Here is a 26,522-nt window from a genome sequence, read left to right on the forward strand (position 1 = left end):
TTTGCCTCAGCAGCCCCTCCCCTTCCTCCTCCTCTTCCTCCTCCTCCTCCTTCCTCTGAGAGATTCTGTGCAAAATGGAAACAATATTTTCTTGGCCATTTCCCAGAACTAGCTGTTTAAACCATTGTGCTGGGAATTTTGTTTGTGATAATATATTTATTTACTAATTTCAGTTCTTTTGTGGGGTTATGACTAATCGGGCAGTTTATTTTTGACATTTTGAGAAGTTATGTAGCTTTTCAAAAATTTTCTAAGACTCAGTATTCCTGAGATTTTTAATTATAATACACTTGTTTATACATTTCTTATTATCTCTCCTAATGACTGTATTCTTGATTTCTGAAAAATAATTTAACCACTCTATTTCAGTAGAGTTGGTAATAGTACCTACCTCATCGAATTGTCATAAAAAGTAATTTAATATGTATTTGCAAGTTGGCTTATACACTGCTGGACAAGTGGTTGTTATTCATAGCATTATAATTTTAATGTTTTCTAAATTCTATACCAATTCCTCTGACTCATGAGTTATGTAGAACTTTAGCCTTAATTTCCAAATACATGAATCTTCCCCTTATATACTTTCAATACATATTTATATATTCACTATTGATTTTTAACTTGACTTCATGGTGGTCAGAAAAATGCTTGCTAGGTAATATAATGCTTAAACTGTGTGGAGGTTGATAGGATGGGCAGCAAGTGGTCAGCTGCCTTGGTGCTGAGCTCTGAGGAACACGTGCTCTTGTTGCTGCCTGTGCACTTAAGAATAATTTGTGTTCTATGATTGCAGGAGGCGATATTTTACCAATGTCCCATAGGTCAGTCTTAATTATGCTGTTTGAATATTCTAATTTTTAAAATACACCTTTGTATCAGTCTCTGTACAATCTGTGCTAAAATCTATCATGACTGTGGATTTGTGTACTTGGATTTATAGTTAAATCAATTTTTGGATTATGTGTTTTAGGCCTGTGTTATTAAGGTCATACAAGTTTAAATTTGTTACATCATCTTTCCCAAGTGACTTTTACCACTTGTGTAGCAACTCCCTGCATGTGTGCATGATTTTTACTTACTGTAATTGAATTTTGTGATTTTATTTTTTAAGGTTAACAAGAAAAGCTTCTTAAATTTTATTTTATGAAAAAAACCAAAATTTCATAACAAAATAATAAGAGAACAACAATAGTTGATACATTTGTATAGCCTTATCTTCAAAGTAGTTGCTCAGAGACAAAAAGGATCATTACTTTGATAAATCTTTTTTATTCTTTTATTTTTTATTTTTGTGTATATATTTTTATTATCTCTTACAAAAGCACGTAGATTTTGTTTTTCTTTAATCAAGTTTAACAATCTTAGATTTTAACTAAAGCATTTATTCTATTTGCTGTTATTTTAATGATTTATTTAGATCTATTCTTAGTGTCTTATTTTTGATAGTGTTCTTTTTATTTATGAGGTGTGATCAAAATATATGGTGAAATTTTAAATTTAAAAAAAATTAAAATATCACAGTAAAAGGCAGATTGACATTAATCCTCCTCACTTAATACAGGAATAGAAGGAGCACATCTGTGAGGAGCCCTGCATATAATTCAGGGTCAGATGTTCCTTGTTGGAGGCAAGATCAGTGCCTCATCAGCGACCTCTAGTCTGACATCGGGAGCCCTTCAAGTGTGTGTAAAGAGTAGCCAGAGAGGAGGTGGCCAGCAGATCCAGACCCCGGGATGTCTTGGGAGCACTACATCTGCACAGCCTGCTATGAGTCAGGAAGGTGCAGACAGCCAGCTGTGTCACTTAACTGGCTGTGTACATTCACAGTGTCATTTCTTAACTCATTACTTCACGTTGGTTGGGCAGTGTCAGAGACTCAAAATGAGGGTTTTTTTATTTCCAGAAAATGAAGCTAATTCTAGAACTGTCATAGAAAAAAAGAACCCTGTTCACTGATGTTTCAAGTTGGAATTCATTAGCAGAATGGAGTGCATGAGAGTACAGTGGCTGGAATGTTTGCTTTCAGATCCTCACAGCCAGGTGTCAAGAGGACACCTAGTAGCTCAAGATGGAGACAGGGACAAAATGGGTGACCTCACTGATCATTGGCTGGTGAGTTACCCAGGGAGGGAAGGGTTGGTTTTCCCGTGGGCTCTGTCAGTCATCTCTCTTCAGGTAATAGATCACTTCCACCCCATGCCAATGGAAGGAGAAGGCATTATTTTCTCTGCCCCTTTAGCTCTGTCCATAGAATTCAAGTGACTTTATCACCTTTGGTTCTGTTTTGATGACCAAAGTTGTCAAATCATCCATTCTTTCTCCTTTGTATCTCATAGGTTTAATCAGACCCAGAGTTAACTGGACATTTGGACATTAGAATAAATATTATGGTCTCACCCTCTGTTCATTGGTGGAATTATCATTAGGCAGAGCAGACATCTTAAAAACTCCATTTTACACACAGTGGTGTTTATGGAGGAAGCATGGTCAATGCCAGCACAGCACCTTCATGATTTGCCTCTGAGATGTCCCCAGAGGTCCCTGTGTTGCCTGCTTGGTCCTGGCCTGGAATACTACTGAGGGGGACTGGAGCCTTTAAGAGGTAGGGGCTGGTGGGTGGAAGTGAGGTCAGTAGGGGGTGTGCCCATGAAGGGTTGCCAGGACTCTGGGCCTTCCCATCTGCCTTTGCTTCCAGGCGGCACCAGGTGAACAGATCTCCTCTTCCATATGCACCTGCCGTGGTGTATGGTGTTGTCACAAGCCCAGATGTATGGGCCCAGTCACCATGGCTGAAGCCTCTGGAGCCAAGAGCCAAAACAAACCTGCCCCCTTACACTGGATAGCTCAGGGATTTTGTCATAGTGAGCGAAAGCTGACTAACTCTAGCACCATGCAAATAATCTGTCATCTTTGTCTCCCTTGTTTTTTTTTTTTTTTTGAGGTGCAAAACAGCATCAATTTCTTGAGTGAAAGTAAATAAACAGGAAAAGCATTTTGCAATTTCTCAAAAATCTGCCACCAGCACTGTCTGTATCTTTGGATATGTGTACGTGTTATGGTTTATATCTAAAGGTCCCCTGAAAGCTGCATGTGCTCATAGTGGGGGTTTGGGAGGTGATTGGATCACAGGGTGTGATGCTTATGAGTGGATTACCACACTGATGAGTTTATAGCTGAATGTGGTGTTGGGAGGTGGAGCCTGGTTGGTGGAGGTAGTCACTGGGGCATGGTCTGCAAGGGTCTGTCTCCCTCCCTGGCTCCTCTCTTCTTTCTCTTTCCTGTCCACCATGCCATCCTAGGGATCTCTGTGGACATAAACCCCTCCGCTACCATCTCTGTGGTCTCAGCCATACTCTTCCTTAAAGTTGGAACAACAGACTTTGAACCTCTGTCCTATCCATCTCACAGATTCTGGCTGGAACAGCTCTCCCACATGCAGTGCTGACCACTGGCCCTCCCCATCTCCTTTTCCTTCCACATCAGTGTGGACACCATGTGCACAGTCACACACACAGAGATGCATTTGTGTGGGCATGCTCTCCTTGGAGTGAAGCCGGATGTCTCCTGGTCATGTGCCCCTGTGAGTGGGTCAGTAGCTGGTAGCTGTCTCCCTCTGGCCCCTACCCACCTTTTTGTTTGGCCCATTAGGACCTCCATGTGGTCCCTCTGGCTCATGGGGGTCTTGCTCCTGTTCTTTCACCCTGTGAGTCCTTCCTTTTCAACTTTTCCTTTCTATGTCTATCAGAGTGCCAAGTCCTCTAAGAAGCCGTGACTCTTTTGGTCATAAGAACATGCAAGGAATGGTCCGACAGGAAGTGTCCCTAGCCCTACATTGGAAGTGACTCTGAAGACCTCTAGGCATAGAGGAAGGGCACACAGGAAGGGAGTGAGCTCAGGGTTTAGACTGAGCATGGGAAACACAAGGTTGTATGGAGGAGAGCAGCTTGCCACCTGTTTTTTGAGGAAAGATTGTCTCTGGTGGCATGCATGGAATGGAAAAATTGTTCCAGAGTCACCAGGCTCTCAAATTCTAAGTGGAGTAGCACATTTTACCACTTTTGTGTCCATAGAGATGTATAACAGCTGCATACCTACAGGACAGCTGAGAGAAGTGGCAGGTCTCCTTGCCTTTGTTCTTTATGTTTCCCTGTTCGAAGACTTACTGGTGGGTCAGCAAGGGCTTCCTGACCTCAACTCTCCCTGAGGCATCTGCCCCAGGAAGCATTGGTTTCTGGGTTGTTTTGTTTTTGTTTTTGTTTTTTTGAGACAGGGTCTCACTATGTAGTTCAGGATGGCCTTGAACACAAAGTGTAGCCCAGGTTGGCTTTAAACTGCCAGTGATCCTCCTGCCTCAGCCTTCTAAGTGCTGGGATTACAGCCACCATGCCCAGCTGGCTTCTGAGTTTTTTTCCAGGAAGACTATGGTGGGTGTGGATAAGCTGGTTGGTGTGTCAGAAAAGCTTTGCTGCCTGGTGCATAAACTAAGTCCAATTTGAAACATCTTTAGGTAAAGACAAATACATACAGAGACAGCATTCATGAAGAAATTAAATTTTCAATAAAAGCAGGACAAAAAAGGCCACAAACAATGGAGGCAGAGACAAAAATTTTCACAACATATCAAAATTTTATAGTAGTTTCCTGCTCTCCCCAAACTAGAAACCTATAATATTTTAGTGTTAAAACAGTTATGATACACTCAGAAAGCTAAACTTAGGAAAGTTTAAAAATATACATGAGAATCCTGACACCTTCCAGACTTCTGTCACAGGATGATAACAGCCTAGTTCTTTTGGGCTTGCTGGTTATGTGGCCAGGGAGGCTGAGTGAGGCTGAGTATACCTTAACTAGCAGCTGCATTGCTCTGCCATGTCTCCTGGGAAAAGACCAAGTCAGGAGCATCACTCCCTTCCTTCACAGAATTTTACCCTAAGGCTCTTTCTTTTCCCTCAAAACCACAAGAATAATTAAAAGCCACAACCACAGTGATAGAGGGTAGCAGGCAAATGATGACAACTGGACCCTCAGCAGAGAGATGTGTGACAGAAATTGGGAGGTCTGAGTGACTGTCTGACACCACAGGTGAAATGTGTTTTTACATGAGTCCCAGGACTGGCTCTGCTTCAGGAACAGTCAGAACTTTTTCTCCGGCTATTTAGACCATGACGGTCTGACCTGTGCATTTATTACCTTAGGGCTGCATGTTCACATGGGATTCATAAGTACTAGGCCCGGTGAATATTGGAATTATGGAACTTAACATGGACCCTAATATTGATGAGGAATTTGATTAGATAAAATATTACCATCATGAGAGGTTAATCTGGTATAACATTTTCAGAAAACTAGAATTTTGACTAAAGGTGAATTTAAAACTCAGAAATTCCATTGCTGGTCAAATAAAGTGTGGAAATATGTAAAAGAAATAACCAGAAAGCAATATAAGAAAAATAGCATATCATATACAGGGTATAAACATTATGACTAGTAGCTGATTTTTCACTGGGGACAAAGAGAACCAGAAAGCAATAGAATTATATGTTCAATGTGCTGAAGAAAAGAAAAATGCAAACTATCAAGGAAGAATTAATTACTCAGTAAGACTATCCTTCAGAAATGAAGGCAAATGAAGATGTTACCAGACAAACAAGATGTTACATCTTGTTGCTGTCAGACTGACCTCACAAGAAATACTAAAGGAAATTTTGGACTTCTCTCTTTTATGTGTATATATATATATATATATATATATAGCAATAATTACAGCACTGTACTAATGAATTTATTTAAAATTCATGTACAGTATGGTTGCATCTATCTTATGACAATAGTAATACAAATAAGGAGAAAATAAATGTAGATATATTAGTGCAAAGTTTCCAAATTTTGCCAAAATTAACTTGGTATTGATCTAAGGCAAATATAATGAATTAAGATACCTGTTATAGTCTGTATAGCAAATACCAAATTTTAAAAACATTTAAAAAATCAACACTTAAAATAATACCCAAATTGTTTATTTTTCACAAACAGTATAAAATAAATGGAATCTAGAAAACATAAAATATTTAGAAATGATATAGCAAAATAGAAGACATAACTATAACATTAAATGTGAATGGAATAAATTTAGATTGTCAGATTGGATAAAAGAACCAGCTATGTGCTGTCTCCTAGAGATACTCCTTTGATTTAAAAACATCTATCTATCTATCTATCTATCTATCTATCTATCTATCTATCTATATCACACAATAGTAATCATAAAACACCCAGAGTAGCTCTAGTGATATCAATATACTATCTAAATCATGATTATTAACAAATATTTACTACAAATTGGGGCATTTTGTAATGAAAAATAATTAAGAAGGTATGATGAATAAAATAAATGTGTATGCAACAAGGGAACCCCTAAATAATGAAACAAAACTGATAGAATATAGGAAGAAAAGGATAATTCAATAAAAATACCTGCAAATTTCAAAATCATAGTCTCAGTAATGGCTAGAGCAAATAAACTGAATAAAAATTTTAAAACATAAATCAAATAATTGAACAATGTAAATAATGAACCTGACCTATGTTTCATAACACAAGTATAAATCATGCACATGTATGTATAACATGTGTGATACGTATAAAAGCATTTCATTCAACTATAGGACACATAATCCTTTAAAACACACCCAAAACATTCTCCAGGATGGACCATAGAATGAACTATGAAACAAATCTCAATATATATTATAGGATTTTTATCATACAAAGCATATTCACTGTTTGGGGTAGAATTACAATGCAAATATAAGAATACTTTCAACTTTTAAAGGGAGACAAAGTATGTGAAAAAGAAGATTTATAAATTAACAATGAGCACATGAAAAGATGCAGTCCACATTAGCGATTAGAAAGACCCAAACAAAAATCACAAGGAGAAACAACTATGCTTCCCCTGGAAGAGGTATAGTCGAAGAGACTGACTGTGTAAAAGGCTTGCAAAGATGTAGACAAACTAAAACCTTTATGCATTCCTGCTGAGAATGCAAAACAAAACAACCACATTAGGAAGGTTTTCAGGTTCTTCAAAAGTCAACATAAACTTTACTTATAACCCAGCAATATGAGCTTCCTGATTTAGATTTTTATATCATTAATTTTTAATTATTCTCCTTTCTTACATGTGCACTCTTAAGAATCTGAATTTCTCTCTAATTCCAGCACTGGCTACATCTTCTAAGCTTATGTTTATATACAATGATTTAGTAAAAACTATTTTCCATTAATTCCTTTTGTGACTCATGAAATATTTAGAAATGTGTTCTTTAATTTCCAAACATTTGGATATTTTCTGTTACCTTCTCAAACTCATTTATAGTTTAACTCCACCATGATCAGCATGTCAGAACACTTGATTTTAGTTCTACAAAATGGGAAATGCTCAACATCAGTGGAAGCTGAGGCAGGAGAATCACAGTTTGAATACTACCTTGGCAACACAGAGAATGTCTCCCTCCCATCCTCCCTCCCTCCTTCCTTCCCTCCCTCCATCCCTCCCTCCCTCTTTCTTTCTCCTTCTTCCTTTCACTTGTTAAAAAAATTGTCCTGCCTTTCTACTAACCATTGACAGGAGGGTTAGATAAGTATAAGCTACTCCGTAACAGCTAAGTGTATCAGAGAGTCAACAGAAAAGCTATCATACTAATGAAACAAATTTTGTAATGTTGCTGGATATAAGGCTAATATACAAAATTAATTTTTAAAAATAAAGAATATATATATTTATATCAGTAAGAAATACAATATAAATGATCAAATACACAATTAATCCAACAAATTGTGTTCACTGGAACATTAGTAAAGATTTAAATAATGAAAGAATATGCTATGCTCATAGTTGGAAGATTCAATCTTAAGAAATTTATGTATGGATTTAAAAGGCTAAAAATAGACACATTGCTCTCAAAGAGAAAGAAAGAGGAAGAAATAATTTAATCTGATAGGAAAATTTACTTTTGCTTTTGTTTTTGATTTGGTTCCAGGGATCGAACTCGGGACCTTGAGCTTGTGAGGCAGATGGCAGCACCACAGAGCTAAATCCCTGACCCCTAAATTTACTTTTAAGTGACAATAGCTAAGACTGTAGGTATTATCATAATATGGGTGAGTGAAAGGGAAGGAGATGCGGACTTGGGCTGAGCCTCTAGTCCTGGTGCAGAAGTACCAAAGATCACTAAGCGGGGAGGTTGTCCTTCCATAAATGGTGCCAGGACTAAAAGTGAAATTTGATATTCATCTCACAGTAAGCAAAAACCTGCTTTAGGTAGGTGTTGGTTAATTTAAACAGAAGAAGTAGAACAGTTAACCTTCTAAAAGAAATTGTAAGAATAGATTCATGACTCTAGGACAAGAAAAAAAACTTCAGTAATTTGGAAAATGCGGAAGTAAAAAGGAAATAGATCAATTTGCTTCACTAGACTCAAGAATTTCTTACATCAAGATCACTGTTAAGTAATTGGGAAAGGAAGCCACAGAGTGGGGGCTGATACTTCTTGGATATGTAGTGGACAAAGGGGAGAATGTAGGCGGAGGGTTTTCTTTGAAGGAGAGGAGTCCCTGGCAGAAAGTCCCTTGAGTGACTGGCTCAGCGGTGAGGAGACCTCGAGCATTTTCCCAGGGTGACAAAGGAGGGATGAGGGAGGGGGTGTTGGCCACCTCCACACACGCAGTGTAATCCCTCGGCGATGGGGATGCCCCATCTCTAGGCCTGCCTTGGTACTGGCAGGTGTGCAGAATGAGACCAGAAGATCAGAAATTATATAATGACTCCACACACACTTGCAATAGCTGCTTTCTCTATGCATTCAAAGCATTTTTATCTTTTTGGGGGGTTGGGGCTTGAACCCAGGGCCCTGTGCACACTAGGCAAGTGCTCTATCACTGAGCCACACCCCAGCAGTGAAAGATATTTTCATCTTAACTGAAGATTAACTGCAGATTGATGGTGTTGCTAAGATGGACGTCAGGGAGTTCTGGCATGAGCACCGTCCCGGATTGGCCCAGGCTGGAGAGTGGCTGGGTGTCAGAGGTGAGGGCTCCGGTCAGCAGGAGCCTGACCCTCGGGTTTGCCCTGGGTGGAGGCCATGAGCTGCTCTCCAGGGTGACCACAGTGGCTTCCACCATTCCCAGGGAGACAGGATGAAGACTCCAGCACCTGGTGGGATGCATTTTCAAATTGTTTTCCTTTGGATCCATGTCTATTTACAACAGGCTTAAAGAACACGAGCATTTGAAAGGCACATCAGTTTAGAACACCCCAAGTCACAAACTATTTATAAAGAAGTGGCCCCTTACCCTATTAAGCAACTCATAAGATGCGGGCCATCTCCTTCCCATTTCTATAAATGTTCACTAGGGGTCTGCTCCTCCAGGGACTCTGGCCCTGACAGCAGCTCAGAGCAACTAGCCCTGTGGCCTTCTGCCGAGCTGCTTTCAAATCAAGTCCCCCATGGGGCTTGCTGTGGCCTGGGTTATAGGAACTGTGCTCCGGTTTCCAGGAGGAGATGCTGGTAACCACAGGAACTCTGACCAGGAAGAATAAGGATGTGAGAAATTGTGCAAAGGCAGGAGACAGTGAGTGCCCTTGTTGAGATAGCTTGCTTTGATCAATTTTCCCCTAATTTTGGCAACAGAGACCAGGGTACGCGGAGTATTTTCTGATCAGGTCTCTTTTCGAGGTCTTGTTTGCACTCAACACACTTCTGTAATATTGCCGTGTGTTTGTGCGTATCCCCTAGGGTCTCCTGGCTTTCTGTGAACATGAACAGGATTCTGGAAGCTTCTATAACTCACACTCCCCTCTGGAAGGTCCCAGACACGAGAACACATCCATGTTTCTCAGGTTTAAATCAAGTTCAACTGCAGCTTCAAATATTTTCCTTATTATCACTCCCTTCTGGCTTTGTTAAGAAGATAGCTATTCTTCAATTTGTAGCTCAGTAAACACACTCTGAGTGTTAACCCACACTCTAAACTTTCTAATCCTTATATTCCTGCATAATTTAGCATTTCCTTCAGTAATTTAACCTGGGTGGGATTGCTCCTCTCTACATAGTTGTTCATTGGATTCAAACATACCACTTTGTTTTCATGATTTGTTTATAATTGAAAATAATGACAAAGAAGCCTCCATATGACAAAGGGACCATGTGTGATGTTGTACCCAAGTACTTCACAATACTAGACAAGGCAGACTGGGTAGCCTTGCCTTTGAAATATGATTTAGAACAGAATTTATAATGTCGTAGAATTACATAAAACTGTGTGAAATTGTGCAGATAATCATTTAAATCTCCCTACATGAAAAGATAATTGCTCCAGAAATTAACTGTACCTAGGGTTCATTCATTTGGTCATGGCTAGTTTCTTATGTAGCGATGATTTGATATTAGAGCTAATTAAGATCAGGTCAGAGTTGCTGAAGGTCAGACAGTAATGTGTGGGATCATGGAAATGATAATTATAAACAGATTAGGAAGCCACGGTCCTTTATAAGGGTTATTAGATAATTACTGTGAGAGTGAACGGCTTACTGTAATAATGGATTATCGACGACTTACAGCGTCTTAAGGGTGAGAGTGTATTACTTCCTCAAGGACTAAAAAATAATGTTGTGGGAACTTGCAGCCCAGTAAATTCAGTGCAGTAATGGCAGCCACCGCCCTTTCTGCCCTAGAGGTTTTACCATAGAGGGAGGGGTCATGGTAGCTGTGCCTCTGTTGCGCTGGGGTGAGGGCAGAGCGGGAGCGCAGGCTGGGACCCTGGAGGCGGAGGCTGCCTCAGCAGCGCTCACCCCTGAGTCCGGGCAGCTGAGGCCCTGTAGCCTCTGCAGACGGAGGCGGAAGTGACTTCCAGGCCCAGGGGCCCCCAGCCTAACCCTGTGGGAAGCCTGCGGACTGCTCTTGGCTCCAGGTGCCTGCACCCCGTGAGCTTTCTGGAGAAGGCGGCTCAGGGAGGCCAAGCCCGGGGTCTGACTTGCTCTCTGCCTTGAGTGCACATCTGCAGAGCTTTCCTCGGTGCAGCCCCACGAAGGGACTGTGTGCACTGTGGGACGTCGATGGCCTGGTCGGGATGCGGCTTCGGAAAGGAGATTCAGTGTCTAGGCCCGACGCCCACTGCGCAGCTGAACTTGAGTGGAGGTGTGGGGAGACTGCGGTGCCTGGGGGTGTCAGGGGCGTCTGTCACCAGCACAGCCCGGCAGCTGGCCCTGTGCTCCGGATGCGCTGCAGGGGCTGCTCCCAGGTGGGGATTCCTGCCCCCAGGCTGCGAGGGTGGGAGGCTCCGAGTGGGGCCTTGCTCCCCAGAGCTGGGCCTGCTGGGGCTCCGGCCTCCCGGGGAGGGCTCTGGCCTCAGCCTGATTCTGGGTCCACAGAGCAGGACGCCCCATCTTGGCATGCGACCGCAGAATGGCCAGAGTCCAGCTTGACCAAAAGGTGAATTCAGCACCTTGCTGAAAGGGGACCAGGCAAGTGTCAGGTGTGTGGGGTGAGGTGGGTGTCTGGGAAGTGTCCCAGCCCAGCCTCCCTCCGGGGTCACAGGCGGCAGGGCTGGAGCTGTGGAGCCCAGCTGCTCTCTGAACCTGAACCGGCTGGTGCCGCTGCTTCCCAGTTCTTTCACCTGCGGACTCACTGAACGGGTTCTTGGTCCCCGGACCTCGCTCCCTTCTGCTCACCCGCCACGGCTCTGTAGCGCAGGTGTCGGTTTCTCCCGTTTCCCCTTCCGAGTGGCCACGCTGAGCATTTTAAGGATTTGACATGAGTTGCGATGCGAGGGGCAGGTTTTGGCCATCTGGATCCCACTGGCTTTCGGATGTCTGGGTTCCTCTGTCACTCGTGTGCTGTGTGAGGGCCCGGGGTGAGGCCCCACTCCAGCTGGCTCGTGGTGCCGCCCCTTCCCATGGGAGCAGATCTCTACTCAGCCCACAGGTTCCACTGCCATCTTCCAGAGACGTCCCGAGAGACGGGGCAGAAGTGACGCCTCAGAGGGGAAGTGCCGGGCAGGTAGAGGAGCAAAAGGAATTCAGGAGCGTAGTGTATGCATCAGCTCCCTTGGGGCAGTGTGGTCCGAAGTACTGCAAACTTCTGCTGATAAACTTTAAGAACAACAGCAGCGGCAACAAAAAGAAGAAGTAAAGTTTGACGTGCTTCGGGCGTCCCTTCGCCCAGGCAGGATGACGCATACGTCAGACCCTCAGCAGAGAGCATTTACGAGCTTTCAAAATATTGCCTAAAAATGACAGACTTCGTCTTTTTAGAAGCACGGATATCTCTATAAAGTTACAGTAGCATCCACTGCATTCAGTACCTTCAGTTTTCTCCTCCAGACCATTAGGCACAATGCAGACAGCTTCTGCACACGGGGAGTACCAACTACTTGGGAGGCTGCACTGGAAGGGTCACTTGAGCCAGGAGTTCAAGTCCAGCCTTGTCAGTGTAGCAAGATCATCTCAAAATATACATGTGTCTATAAAATCATGAAATGTGGACATCTTCTAAACCCCAAGAAGTAAGTACAGTAATGGTTTAGGTCTAAGCTGACCCCCAAAGTCCCGTGGATTTGGAAAGTAATCGGATTGCGGGTGTGCGTTGTAGCTGACTTGCTCGGAAGAGGTGGGAAGAGGCGGCCCCCCCCCGAGGGTGTGGCCTGGAAGGGGCACCTCCCTCCCAGCTCCTCCCTGCTCTGCTTCCTGTCCACCATGACTCCAGCAGCTCTCCTCCACCAGGCCCTTCCACCATGCTGCCAACCATGCAAGGCCCGACACTTCTAAAACCTGAGCCAAAATCAACCTCTCCTCCTTCAAGTGTGGGTGCTGGGCATTTTGTCCAGCGAAAGTGACTAAGTCAAGGGCCTCTTCTCTGTCGGGCGTCCAGATTCCTGGCCGTGGGCATGCCCCATACATGTTCACCCTTCCCTCCTCCTCTGGAGAACAGTGGATGCAGTGCATGGTGAAGCTTCCTGCAGGCAGGACCCTTGAGTACCTGTCCTGATATCGCCAGGAGCCCATACTGTGTTCGAGAAGGGGTCGTCCCCCAGCGGGTCCTCATGATGCTCCAAGGACCGCCAGGGCCATGGGTGGTGACTGCTGAGCCGAAGGCTGTGCACCTTGCTGGTACCCTTGGCTGAGGTGGGTCTTTGTCTCAAAAGAGAAGAGACATGGGAACAGTTGCTCTGGGCCTGTGGCTTTTCCCTTGTGCAAAGAACGTGTGACAGATCACCCCACATAAACGAAAATAGATGAGCTTTTTACAGTAACATTAATGAAAAATGAAAATAAAAAGGGTGATTAGTCAAACTGTGGGTGACATGAAGTATCAGAATAAATGACTGATGACACGAAGGCGCATCGGGGGGGGCCCATTCTCAGGGCCAGCAGTGAGCTCCCCACACGGCGCACAGGCCGGGGATGCGGTTGCCAGTTGCTGCGTGTTTGCTGGGTGCTGGGTGCACTTATTAAAGCTTACATCACTCCTGCTGGGAACCATTTTCTGTTTCAATTCACTTCCCATCATCTCGAGCCCCTTACCCATGTGGAAAATGTTCCATGAAGTTCTACGCCCAGACCACTCAGCTCTTTACTTCTTGACCACCCAATCTGGGGACGGTGGCTTCCCAACGGCAGCTCCTTCAGACAGCTCAGACGAGGTGGTTCCAAGAACGCAGTGGGCCACTGGGCTGTCTGTGCCTGCCTTCCAGCGTTCGGGCAGAACCAGCGAGACTCTTTCTTCCTCTCCACTGTAACAAGAGGAGTGACTACACGGGGACAGGACCTCGGGTTCTAAGGCAGGCTCCTGCCTTCACTGAAATTCACCCTCCTTCCCCCTTGACCCTGCAGGTCTTCTCTCCGGGCCAAGAAACTCAGAATAAGCCAAAAGCCAAAAGCTTTGTTTTGCTCTGTAGCAAATGCAGGCCTGTTGCTAAGCGTGCTCTTCAGTGAGTGAACCTCAGCATGCAGGCGGGGTGCAAGCCCCTGCCAAAGCGGCCTCTGCTCTGAGGGTGGCCTGCAGGGAGCCGACCTCAGGCTGCAGTCTCCGTGCAGCCTAAGCGGTGTCTTCTGCCCTGAGCACCCACTGGGCCGGATGCCATGGCTTTTCCTGGCCCTCTGAGCCTGGTTTCACAGGACCCCGCATGCCCACAGCTTTCCTGACAGTGTGGGGCTTCTTCTGCATTTGTAGCCACCCAGTGGCGTGCACTCTCAGCTGGGTCTGCTCAGGATAAACAGGTGGCGGGTCAGGTGTGTGCCCCAGTCCCTGGCAGAAGCCAGGGTCTGCACTGACCAGGGGCTGTGGTGCATGGGCCTGGCCTTTCTCCATGGATGGCCTCTGCTTCCTGTCCCTCTGGGGTTTAGCGGCTGTGAGGAGTGGTACTGCCCCTTGCCTACCTTCGATACCCAGGTAAGATGAGACTTGCCGGATTAGCTTTCCAGGGGCTTCCCACTCAACTAGTCTGATAAGAGAGTGCTGAAGCAAAGATCCCAAACTCAAAGCGAACCCTTGAGGAGTGGAGAGGAAATGACCAGCAGCTGCCTCCAGGAGCTGTTGTGTCCCTTATCCCAGCCTGGAAGCCCACAGAAGCCAGAGGACCTCACGAGGAGAGCGGCCTGTGCTCTGGGTGGAGCCTTCAGCTGGGAGGGGAGCAGAGAGAATAGCTGCCGGGAGTCACGGAACTCACTGACCCACTCGTCCTGGGCCAGCTCGGCCCCGCAGTGGCAAGGCTGCAGAGCGCAGTGCCCTGGCTTTGGTAGCTTGAGAAAGTGTGCTTGTGGAAGGAATTCCTGGGTGTCTGGGAAGATTGGATTACTCCCTAAACACTGAATCTGGAGCTCGTGCCGCTCTTGTATGATTTCATTCACCAGAAATTCAAATGCGTATTTTGTAACAGAAGGGCACTGAAAACTTTCAAGACAGTGCCATACGTAAAGTGGCATGTGGGCTGCATCTGCAGACCCAGACTGTCCGACAGTTCTGTCATGACCTCTCTTCATCACTGCAGCTCCACAGAGCAGCCCTGACTGCAGGACAGCAGGTAGAGCCTGGTGCAAATGGTAAAGCTTCGAGTGGACCTCTCTGGACATAAAGCACCACCCTTCCCCTCGGTTCACACATTGGCCCAGGCTCCTTCAAACCCCGAGGAAAGCAGATTGGGCGGCGCTCAGGGAGACCAGCACAGAAGTGTGTGGCATCTCCCAGGAAAGGCTGCACTGAACCCTGGAGTCTGGAGGTCGTTCTGGGACTTGGAGTCTCCAAGCTTGAGAAAAGTAAAAACGCCATTTATCTCTGAAAGATTCATAGTGCAAGCCAGTTAAGCACTTCCTGTCTTCAGGAAATCTAAGCAACTTTGGGATACTGCTCCTCTCTGCAGCTTCTCTGGAAACGGAAGCCTTTCGACGCAAGAGTGGAGGAGCGCCTGACAAAAGGCTGCGTCTTTGGGCGCACCCTGGCCAGTGGTTTCAGTTTCTACTGCACACCACAGGAGAGCAGGATGCATGTTAGTTATCCCAGGTTGGGTACCTGCTGAGTGCTGAAGGTGTTGGTGACCTCCTCAGTCTTGTGATTCTGTATCTGGTGTTTCCATGGCAGGACACCCACCCCTGGCTCCGGGGGAGGGTGGTCAGCTGCGGTCCTCATGAATCTGTCCAACTTTCATTTAAACCCCATGCCCATGGCTTCCTTTGTCATTCTATGAATGATGAACTATTAAATACAGTATGAAAGTTTTAACTCAACCAAGGCTGAGCAGGAACAGGGTTTGTTATAAGCAAGACACCCAGCTTAGTGGGAATCAGGACATTTTGCCATATAATGAAAATTCCAACAGTCCATGTGGAGAATGGATTGAAACTAGAGTCACAAGGGAAGTAGAAGGAAGTTTAAGGGTTGTGTTACTCACAGACTGGTGATGGTCTATATTCAATTTAGAACAATTACACATTTCCAAAGCAGCTTTACCAGACAGAATCATATTTTATTGTGATTTTAGAAATGAAAAATATATGTGTTATTATGCTGGAATGTCTAAAATTCACTCTGCATACTTACAAGTTTATACTTCTCAGTCCTAAATGAAAATCTAAGAAATCTGCCAATAGGAGTTTAAAAATTTAGTAATATTGACTTGTGCAAAGTTAATAGACTGAGCCTCCCTTTCTTTTTTAAGTAGCCACAGTGTTTTGTCACTTGAAGCTACAGAAAGAGACAAGACTTGCCGCATAGCATGCTGGGTGGGACCCCAGGACTTCTCTGTCCTTGAGGTCATCCCCCAAGGCCTGCAAAGACTCCCAGGAAATAAGAGGCCTGGATTTCCTCCCTGTCACCACTTACTAGCTGCATAATTTTGTACAAAAAAAAGAGCCCCTTTCTGAGCCTCATTTCTTTATTTCAAAAATCTGGGTGGAAATATACTTTTCCCCCTCAAAGTTAGGAGCCAAATCAAAGGATTTTATAAAGCTCTTACCTGGTTCTAAGAGCTCTAATATGATTAAATAAATTGGATGGAATAAATTAGACTGAAGATGTAAATAATTGATAACTGGTTTAATATTTCAAGTCCTGAAATGTTGTTTACCCTTTAAAGGAGAACACACAAATTCAAAGGTGCAGCTTGTCCCACGGTGTGGGTTGGGGCCGTGCGGGCAACTGGCAGCTTCTCTGAGGTCCAAAGCTGTTTGCTCTGTGCCCTTTACCCTCGCCGGTCTTCTCTAAGTGAATCAAGAGAAGCTGGACCCCTGCCCAGCAGCTGAACCTTCACTTCCTACTCATCCGGTCCCCACTTGGTGGGAACACAGAAGGTCCTCTTGTTGTGTGAAGTGCAGGCTCACACCTGATTGATTCTTTATGGGTGACCAGGAATAATGTGGGCGCCAAGTTCCTCATGGATGCTCTCAGCTGCAGCCTCGGAACCCACCCCTGTGTCTGCTGAGTGGGTGTGGCCCCAGGGCCGTGCCCAACACCTGTTAGCAGTGTGTTCTGCAGACCTACTAGGAGAGGCCTCTTGGGTATTATTTTCCTTTGTACAAAAGCGCTTGGGGAAAGCTCCTGGCTGGAGCTTTAGGGGCAGTGCAGAGGGCGGGGCTTGGGGCCTCCAGGGGCTGGCACACAGGAGCCTTTGGGAGCCTTGAGGCATGGCTGGCCCGTGACCTGGCCCTCCACTGGGTGGAGATCTTGCTGACCAGGACACTTAGGAATCCAGGCAAGGAAAGACCTAAGGCATTTGCTGATTTGAAGGCACAGGAAATGTCAGGAGGATGGAGGTTCGGGCCCAGCCTGGGCCACCGGTGTGGGCCCTGCTGCTCTGCCTTCCCACGCAGATGCCCGAGATGGCTGTGAGAGCTGTTGTTTTCCTGGTGGTTTCGATCCAAAGGCAACTGAGTGTGTGTTCAGAACATTCTTCACCGTCCGACCGCGCATCAACAGCCCCTTGGCTGCTCTTAAACCTTGGGAGGGAGCTTACTAAAAGAAATGAGTTCTGTGGTATGAGAACATGATAATTCTTCATTTCCTTTGAAATGTGATGTTTTGAACATTTTCAGCTTTTCAGTGACTCGGCTGTGGTGAAGCTGACTTGCAACCACACAAGTGTTGGCCACGCCGGATGGAGGGACGAGCTCAGAAACGGTACTTCTGTGACATCACAAACCCGGGCTGCCTTCCCCTGCTCTTCCTGTGGCTGGCGTTGTCATGAAGCAAATGCACTCAGAGCGACTGGCCTGCGTGCTGCAGGGCTCCAGGCCCGTGCTGCTGTCCCTGGTCCACGGAGTCCGCGCAGAGCCGGTGCTGTGAGGTGCGTGCAGCCTCGGCCGTGGGGCAACCGCCAGGGTCGGACGCACAGTGTGGGGTCAGCGAGCACTTGCAGGACAGCAGCCCCGCCAGGCGCAAGGCCCTCCCACGTGTCCCTGCCACGGGCAGTGGGTGACAATACCTAGGGTCAACCGCCGCACTCCTCCAGTCCACAAAGCCCTGCCTCTGCAGTCCACGTGCCTGGTTTGTGATCCGTGTGGCTGTTTCCTCTCCCGGATGCTCTACTTGTGTCCTTACTGCCGAGGGCCGGTCCCCCTGAGTACCCCACTTTCTCTGTCCTCCAGCTCCCACAAGCTGTGTCCCGCCTGTGCAGATGACCCGGCCAGGACCTGCGGCGGCTGGAGGGGATGCTGAACTTCGAGGGGGGAAGTTGCTCCCCGTCAGCTGTTGCCAGGCTGGGAACCCTCCCCATCCCCATCCGTCAACCCAGGCTGCAACCGACATCCAGCCAAGGCCCACCCAGGGGGGCGTCATGCACAGCCCTCTGCACTGAGGGGCTCTGGGGACCCCCCACCCCAGGCCTGTCCATCACGTGTGCTGATGGGCATGAATAGGGTGGGGGTCCCGCCTGCCTGGGCCTGTCAGTGCGGCTGATGGGCAGGGAAAGGTGGGGGAGCCCCCACCCTGTCAAGTGGCTGACAGATGAGTGTGGTGGGCGAGGCCCCTGGCCTCTGCCGGTGGATGGGGAGCTGGTGGGGAGCGCCTGGGGGTTCCGCTTGCCTGGCAGACCGAGGGGCTGGATGCACCAGAGGCAGAAGGGTCTGCACAGACGAGAGTGAAAGACGGGGCCTGTGCGTGTGTGTGCCCGTGTGCGCGGGAGCCTTGCTTAACTGAGAGAGCGTGGCCCCACGTCCACACTGTGCCCGTTCGCTTAGCCAGGACATCTGGGGTGCAGGCTTGGGGTGGAGGACTGTGCAGGAGCCAGAGTGTCAAACTTACGAGGAAAACGCTGGGCTGTGTCTTCCATATTTCTGACTAACAAGGACCTGCCAGAGCATCATCTCTTAGTTGGAAGAGTGTGGTTTCTGAATTTTTCACTCAGGGTTTCACCTTATTTTTTCTTTCTTGTTTTGGAAAGTTTTAACCTTGAACAATCTAAGGCTGCAGATTTGTCCTCTATGTGAAGTGTTGTGTGTGGTTCAGTCTACAGTCACTGGTACAGCAAGGGTACAGGACTTCTCCTGTGATCCCAGTGTCCTCCATGATGTCAGGGAGGCTGCCTGGGGAGGCCCTTCCCGGATGTGCCATCCTCAGGGACAGGGCCCCAGGACAGGCAGCCCTGAGCAGCGCATGGTGTAGGATCAGCTCAGCTCCACACAGACTGCAGGAAAGCTCACAAAATGTTCTCAGGTAAACAGAATAATCCTGCTTCACAGAAGCTGCAGACAACCTCCCCTTTGCAGGAGGCTTCCACTGCAGTCCCATTGCTTTCCTTGAAATCAACCCCTGGCCTACTTCCTCTGGCCTGGGAAGCTGTGTGTCAACAAGTCAGGAACTGTCAGAGGACTGTTGCTTGGGATGGGACTCATTGTGATGAAGATTCATTTAGATAAGGAGTATTTTTTGAACATGTACAGTCACTCTCAAAGTTTCCTGGTTATGTTGTTCTGGAACAATTAAATAAAAATGGACAAGAAGATCCTGTAATCTCAGAAGTTTATGTGGAAAACCTAAGTCCACCATGTGAAGAGAAAACCAGCCTGTTACTCAAAAGAGCACTCCCCTTGGTCCAGAGAGGACTCTGAACACAGCAGGGCCCCCACAGTCAGGGCTGATAGGTGAGAAATGTGCTCCCTGTGTCCTGATGTCTAGCACTGAGGCCAGCTTTGGGGACAGGGAGCTCACCGTTCAGTAGCTTCCATTATCCAGGGTGGGTGTGGCTTTTCCTATCAGCAAAGACCCTGTTGGCACGCGTCCATGTGCTGCGCTGACCTGAACGCCCACGTTACTGTCATCATGACGATGTGGACAGTTTGTGTAAGCAAGGCCAGGAGAGAAGAGCCTGCAGCAGTGCCTGGTGCCCCTACCCACAGGAACTTCAACCCCATCCACTCCGGCGGGGCAGACGCACACTGACACTGACAGCGGTGCACTCTTCTTGCTTGGGGCTTTACATTTACCTTCATATTGGCCTTGCTTCAAGCAGAGACAACAAGTTAAAAAACAAAAGAAAACAAATCAAAACAAACAAAAACTCCACAAAATTAAGACATGTTCTGTGATTGACCATGTTCCTTTTCTGTTGCTTCCTGATCATTTTATACTCAGAGCAGAATACCCAGTTTGGAAGCTACATTAGAAAAAAAAATCCTGAAAAGGGCAATTTCCCAAGGAGGCATTAACAAATGACAAAAGCCCAGGGCCACACCCTGAAGGGCTGTTGGAGATTGCAGGGATCTTTCGGCTAAGAAATAGTGTACTTGGGCAGATACTGAAGTGTCCGAAGGCTTTTCAGATGAAAGAGAGATTAGATTATAGTTTGGGTAATTTTAGAGAATTACGGGAAGACCAACCCTCGGGTCAAAATTATAGTGAACCAGGCATGGGCTAAATCTAAACAGCAATCTCTTCAACAGAGCTCTCCAATGACCCAATATTCAATAAGTGCTGGGAAAAGCATCTCTCAGGACTGTGGGAAGCCCATTCCTGGAGCGGGAGTTGGAGTGAGAGAATTTAGCCCCTAAGGCTGTTTGATTCAATCACAAAACTATTTAGAACTCTGGGTCAGGTTGGAGCCAGAATGGCCCTGCTCAGCACCGATCACAGACCTCTTTCGGATTTAACGTGATGAAGGTTTGTTTGAAAGCGTAATAGGATAGATTTATCAAGTTTTCACATATTTAGTCACAAGTTGATTGCTTATTCAGTCTTGCTGGTTATACGCCACCTTGAAGACAACTAGCTAATACAAAAGGAAAATGGAATGAGATTTAAAACGGTGAATTTTGACTGCCTGGTAAATAGATATGCTCCAAAGATTCAATAATGCATCACTTGGAGTTATTTATCTCTCTCAAAAGCTTTTTGAAATCATTCTTTACTGTTTCGCTTGATTAATTCTTTGATCTCTATGACGAAGATCGCTTTATCCACGGCCACTGTGCGGACTGAGTATTAAAGGAAGGGTGAGCTGGGTGTTCATATGGTGAAGTGTGGAGACTGGGCGGGCAGACTGAGAATGACAGGCCCTATATTAGTCTGGATTTGGAGAGCTACAGTTGCTGTACATTTGTGTATTTTTAAAGTTTACGTGGCTGATCCACTATCTGGACCAGTGACCTACACCAAGGACCTGCTTGTGTTTCTGTAGGTTGCTGGGTTACCAGCCTCTTTATTGGGTTGTGAAAACAGTAGTGATGGCCAATGTTTTCTGGCGGCCCCTAAATGAAACTCTGGAATTATACATATTTCCAATTAATCACTGAGTAGAGGCAGCAAATCATCAACCACTGAGCAGGTGTTTAACACGAACCAGTCCTTCAAGGACTTTGGAGACACTACACTAAGCAAAATAAGCCATCATAGAAGGGGAGACACAGCACGACTCCACTTACCCGCTGTCTCCCAAGCAGTCAACTCAGAACCAGAGAGCAGTGCTGGTTACCAGGGGCTAGAGGGAGGGGACTAGGGCATTGCTAACCTACAAGATGAGTCGATTTCAGGGATGTGCTGTATAATGTTGTGCTGATAACTGGGAATACGTATCATACACTTCAAATTTTAAGAGGTTATATCTGATGTTACCTGTTCTTACCATAATAAAATAAAATTTTACAAGAAGAGCTTGTGCATAGCTACAAGGACTGAATTAGATGCATGAGATTTGGGGGTTCTGTTGAACAGGTTATGGGAGACTGGGATACAAGTTATTGCATGTGTATACGAAGTTCTTCAGACATTCGGAATCAGGGTCCAAAACCACACTGCAGAGACCAGCCTGAAGAAGAAAACTCCGGAGTCCTAAACCACCTCCTGAAAACATTTGTTCTCCGCTGTGGATACAATGGACTTCCAGGTAGAAGAAGTACCCTTTAACAAATGCAGCAATGGGGCATGATTCGCACCTAGGTGTGCAAGTTGGTCCCTCAACACCTGCCGCTGCAGTGTAGCTGTGTTTATTTCCCCCTTGATGTAGCTCCTGGTTGTGGAAGGGGGTTGGGACCCCAGAACAGAGGAGGGAAAAGGGCTGAGGTCCCACACCTGCTCACAACCCCTCCAAAAGGGGAGCCAGTAGCGAGCCTGAGGCGATGGACCCTGGACCCTGGGAGCAGCCAGCAAGGCCAAGTCCCACTTCCCTCTTCTGGGCTGATTTCCTGCTCCCTCCTTCCTTGCCTCTATCCCTTCCTCCTCCCACCATGTCCTCATGGCTGGAAAACTCCGCATTAGGTAACAATGAACGCTGTGCTCTCTGTGACAGCTCCCCCAAGTTCTTGTCAGCTGCTTTTCTGGGGAGAAGCGAAGGGGCAGGGGGCGCTGCTCCCTGGGGAACCACTCTGCTCGTGCTCGTGCTCGAGGTGAGCAATGTTCCCTGTCCCCTGGGTCCCCCGGGCCTTTGGTGCTGATGGGCTTGGCGGCTCTCCTGGGATGGACGCTGCACTGGGCTTCCTGAGCTTATCCACCCATGAAATGTGTTTTTCATGGGCTACCTATTAATATCTCAGGGCACAGCATGGGACGCTCTGGCTGACTTTATTAATTTGCTTACCAAACCCTTTCTCCATGGATAAGGAAGCGACAAACGCGACTCTTGGGCAGGTCTAAATTCATAACAGATTCCACCTCGAGGAAGACCAAGTGGTGACCTTTTACCCGGGTGACATTTCTCTTTCAGAATGTGAACTGAGCCCCTGCTAGGATGGTGCAGGGCCTGGGCTCACCTGCTCTGCGAAGTCAGGAGAGCAGAGACATCAGTGATCCAGTGACTTCAGGAACGGGAGCAGCTTCAAAGTCCATGTGCCCTCCTGATGCCCAAATAAATAATAATCCTGCAAAGCATCACAGAATCAAATGAAGAGTAAAATAAGAACGAAGCCCACTCCGGTGCACCACCTTCGTGAGGCCTTCTACCTAGAATCCCACATGCTTGGTTCTCATTAAGGGTCCTTTTGTGCCCATCACAGGGCTGCGGAGACGCCTGAGGTGTGTGGGTATCTAGGGGAGCTGTTCTACTTCACCACGGTAATCATCTGACCTTGCCACACAGCAGCAGATTCAGACTGTTGGATTCCCAACAGCGCTGCCACGGGCCCATCCCGACTTTGTTCGCCCACTTAACAATCACAGCAAACTAGAGAACTGCTTGTAATTTCACACCATGCTAAAGCTCCCTAGAAATAGTCTCAGAAGTGACTTCATGAGACCCCTCAATGAACAACGGCTCAGTGCTTTCAAATGTCTTGCTCTGAGCCGCTATCTTTCATCCCCGTGTGTGTGCACCTAATCTCAGCTGCTCTGCCCGAGACCCCTGCCCCATAACCGCTCCCACAAGATGAAAGAAACCGTCAGGAACTAGGAAAAATGTGCCAAACTGCAGGCACAGGTGCGCACTGGTGGGGAAGGGACTGCTCGCAGGAAGAAGGTGGTTCACAGAACAGCTACAGCAGATGATAAAAAACTTCAGTTCTCATTAAAGAAGTTAGGGGTAAACTATCTCTGGTACTGAAGAGATGAATATGTTTACAAACCAAGGAACAGTGATCCACTTCCACACCCCAAAAGTTCAGGCATCTCTGGCAGCAAACACTTTCACCATTGCAGGCCATGCTGAGACGAAACAGCTGACAGATGCTGCCCAGCATCTCGGACCAGCTCAGTGCAGACAGTCTGACCGGCTTAAGGAGACTGGCTGAGGCTCTGCCCAAACAATCCATGGGTGGAAAAGCACCACCTGCTGCTGGAGAGGAGGATGAGGAAGTTCCAGATCTTGTGGAGAATTTTGATGAGGCTTCTAAGAATGAGGCGATCAGCATTGAGTCAGCTTCTGAAGATAAAACTCGGAAGAAGTTACTGGGAGCTGCTATCTTATATTATGACTGCTTTTTAAAGTTGGTTTTGTTTATGGACTTTATAAAATCTAGATCTCTAATATTCTTAAGCCCAAGCCTCTTGGACATTGCAGCTCTTTGCAGTATTTGCTTTTATACAGTTCATTCTTTGCAGCCAATTAATGAAGAAGCCTAGGAATAAAGTTTGAAACAAAAATGAATAAAATTCTTTGCCTAGTAAAAAAAAATGTCTTGCTCAGGGACTGCAAAAGGTGGCCGAGCGCTGGAGGCCTTTTCATTGTATCAGTGTTGGGGAGGTCCTTTGCTTTTCAAAGAGTCAAACCCACCAAACTTTTCTAGGACATTGTAATTGTGTCAATGTCCACACACTCTGTGCATGTCAAGATTAAGCTCCATGAATCACAATAGCACGTCTCTGTGAGAGCTAGAGGTATCTTTTGTGACATCAAAATTATTGTTAATATCATCACCATCATTTTCATTAGAGCTATAAACTCAGGAATTTCAAATGTATTCATGTAGATACTTTATGATTAATAATCTAATTACAATAGAAATAAGCAGCTCTTTATTCATTTTGAAAGACAAAACAATACAAAGTAGTTTATAATTTCCATTCAGTTGCTTTGTGTCCCAGAAAAAATTTATACTCTTCAAGAAAATAACTTTCATAAACAGAACATTAATTCATGCATAAGGAAGTTTTCAGCTCCTGTCTCACACACACAGGGCTGCAGGTTGTTAGAGAGGAGGGACACAAGGCTTAGAGAGGTGGCAGCTATCGGGGTGCCTTCCGGCCCAGCAGGGCTCCTCCTGAGGACCCTCCCACGTGGTGAGGTGCTCCCTGTGCCCCAGGGGTGTCGTCACATGGCCCACATTTCAGCATGTCACCTAGTGACATTCCCCTAGTACTGTTTTGTTTTCCTCAGTCACATCAGAGGTCCTCTGCTCTTCCTGTTTGCATTGATCTGCAAAGGTGAGTGCACAGTGTGCTTGTTTGTGAAGCTCTCCGTCCCCTGTTGTTGGTGCAAACACATTTGATTGGTTTTGTCCAGGACTCGCAAGGAAAAACATCAGTACACAAAGGATCAGCACACGAAATCTTGTGCCAGTAACACTGCCGGCAGGTACAACCAGTCTCCCTGTGCCTGGGTTCTCATTTGTAGATTCAAACAACTGTGGATGAAAAATAGCTGAAAAAATGCCTTTGCACTGCAGCCTCCTTTGCTTGTCCCCTTTACCCCCCAACAGCAGGATGACACTTGCCCAGCATCTGCACTGTGTTAGATATTTGAAGCCATCTAGAGGTGACCTCAATATGCAGGAGGGTGTCCTGGGAGTTACGCAGACACTGCATGCTTTGGGGAGCAGAGCACTGTGCATGTTGGGGTCGGTGAGGAGGCTGGGTTCCAGCCCTGTTCACCAAGAGATGACCGGTGTGCAGAATCGCAGAGCCACGCCAGGCACCTGCTCCAGCACTAGTCTCGAGGTCAGTGTGCACCAATGCTGCAGCCCTCATGTGCCGTTTTCCTCAGCCTCACTCCTCCTGCGTCCGCTAAGACCCAGGGCACCTGCGTGTCAGCCTTCGCTGTGAGGTCTCTGGTCCAGTGTTTCTAAAGACCGCAGAAAGGGGACTTTGCTCACAGTTCCCCGGCTCTTCCTGTATCCTGGCTTTCTTACTGCGTCCTATTGATCAAGAATAACACTGCTTTGCTTGGGTAAAGGACATGCCTAATGGTACTTCTTAAGAGGTACGTTCAGTCTCATTTGCTATGCATGGCTTTGTTTCAGAGATTTTCCCTGAGAGTCGCTGTGCTTAATCACCATCACGTAGACTGAATGAGAGATGATACACACTCCTCTGTTGTCACTTAGGGTTTGCAGGAAAATTATCATTCCAGACCCACCCCGCTGTACGTGAGTGTTCTCACCCATACCACATGGTGGACACTCCTCACAGCTCACCCTTGTTCGTGGTTCCATAATACTTCAGTGCGGGCTACATGTGATTGGTTAACGAACTCACCAGCCTGTCCATGGGTGTTCCTACTGTTCCTGACAGTTTTAAACACAGCATTCTTGTTCAGGCACCCTTACTTTTTACTGCTGGATATAGTCATACCATGGACTGGACCCAAGGCCTTCTCACCGAACTATGTCCCCAGACTTTAGTGTTTTAGTTTGTAAATCTTGAGACAGGGTCCTAAAAAGTCATTCAGTGACCCAGGCTGGGCTTGGAATTGCCATCCTCATCCTCCAGAGTGCTAGATTACAGCCATGCACCATCATGCCAGGTCATATTTCTGTATTTGATATTCCCAAAGGAAAGGCAGGTAGAGCAAAAGCTATGAATGTGTTTAAGGAAGGGCTCTCCAATACACTGCAGCCATTTAAATTTCTATTGGTAGTTTATAAAGGTGACTATTTCCAGGCATCCTCATATATACTGCCTATAATTATGCTTTTAAAATTTTGCTGAATTGATGAAATTTTTAAAAAGTTTCTTAGCCAGGAATGGTGGTGCATGCCTATAAGCCTAGCACTTTGGGAGGCTGAGGCAGGAAGGTTGTAAGTTTGAACCAAGCTGTGGCACCTTAGTGAATTAACAGGACCATGTGTCAAAATTTAAAATTAAAGTAAAAAAATAGACTGAAGATAAAGTTCA

General features: G+C 46.4%; 1 pseudogene; it reads left to right on the forward strand.

Moving 5' to 3' along the window:
• The first annotated feature begins 22,676 nt into the window (after positions 1–22,676).
• Positions 22,677–24,032, forward strand: LOC110349238 (transcription factor BTF3 homolog 4 pseudogene; annotated as a pseudogene).
• Positions 24,033–26,522: the final 2,490 nt, after the last annotated feature.

The sequence above is a fragment of the Heterocephalus glaber genome, unplaced genomic scaffold, assembly GCF_053883595.1.
Source record: "Heterocephalus glaber isolate CG9 unplaced genomic scaffold, H.glaber_assembly_v1.0 deba00001537, whole genome shotgun sequence".
NCBI lineage: Eukaryota > Metazoa > Chordata > Mammalia > Rodentia > Bathyergidae > Heterocephalus > Heterocephalus glaber.